Below are 1,183 nucleotides of genomic sequence, written 5' to 3' on the forward strand. Positions count from 1 at the left end.
TACTAGGTGATGAACGATTAGCAGGTCATCCAAAGTAATGACATCTTGCCCACCAAATACTGGTCACTGCTTACCACAGACACTGTTAAAGGGTTTCTTGCAATGACCACTTTACCTGTCTTTAGCAATAGCAAACAGATCATCTTCATCATCCTCTTCAAAGAGACTAGTCTTTTTCACAGTATTCTTAGCTTCTGGGTCCGGGGCAGTCCCAGAGTCCCTAAGTTCGCCTTTAGACCTGCTGTCGAATGCTGAAGTGGTCTGTGAATCAGTAATACTCCACTGGTCCTTAGAAAAAGCATACGAAAAATCCCATGACAACTGAGATTAAAAAACATAGTAAGTAAAATAAAATTTATAACACTTGAACTCAGTGTATTTAAACTAAGCATATCAGTGTTAGAAGAAATTCCCGTCCAATACTCTTCTTTGTACTCCAATCTAGAAAACGGAATTCTCCAACATTCTCATAGCCTTCCCCGCCTGTCTGACCACGGTGCTGCTCTCCTATGGTTCTGCTGAATATTAGGACACGGGAACTTGCCATTCTAGGAGATCAAGACTAATTATAGAGGGGGATGTGAAGAGGAATGTAAAAGAAATCAGGAACTCTTAATTCTGGGGGGACAATCAAATTTTAACTTAAAAACCCCAAAGCAGGCTGAAAAAAAAAAAAGTGTAAAAGCTCGTGCAGTTCACATGTAAACAAGACACAATGAAAGCTGCTAATGATGCTTTTACCACAAGTCCGAGTGTAGCCTTCAAAGCACCTAATAAAATACTACCTGGCTGTTCTCACCCAGCACCTCCTGGTCCCTTGTTTCCGTGGTTCTCCACTGTCTAGAGGTTCAACGTTTGCAAACTAAAGCGAGGTGCACAAACCTGCAGTATCTGCTTGTTAGAAACGCAGAACCGCAGGGGCCACCCAGACTTCTTGAATCAGAATCTGCATTTTTACCATGCTCCCCAGGTGATCTGTTTGCATATCCAGGTTTGAGAAGCATCCTTTAGACCAGTGATGCTCAACAGTGACTACATATCAGAATCCCAATGACCAAGCCAATTAATTCGAAATCTCTTGGGGTGAGATCCAGGCAGCGGCACTTTTTAAAGTTCCCAGGTGATTCCAATGGGCAGCCAAGGTTAAGAGTCACTGTTCGGGAACCCTGGTTATCTTCACCCG

General features: G+C 42.9%; 1 long non-coding RNA gene across 1 annotated transcript in view; it reads right to left on the reverse strand.

Annotated features, from left to right (window-relative positions):
- Positions 1 to 29: 29 nt before the first annotated feature.
- The window catches only part of LOC111819445 (uncharacterized), a 4,031-nt gene continuing 2,877 nt past the window's right edge, over positions 30 to 1,183 (reverse strand). Inside the window, exon 3 of the long non-coding RNA XR_002823064.1 lies at positions 30 to 288. This is a non-coding gene — a long non-coding RNA (uncharacterized LOC111819445). The remainder of the gene's footprint in view (positions 289 to 1,183) is intronic.

The sequence above is a fragment of the Trichechus manatus genome, unplaced genomic scaffold, assembly GCF_000243295.1.
Source record: "Trichechus manatus latirostris isolate Lorelei unplaced genomic scaffold, TriManLat1.0 scaffold02376, whole genome shotgun sequence".
In the NCBI taxonomy this organism is placed as follows: Eukaryota; Metazoa; Chordata; class Mammalia; order Sirenia; family Trichechidae; genus Trichechus; species Trichechus manatus.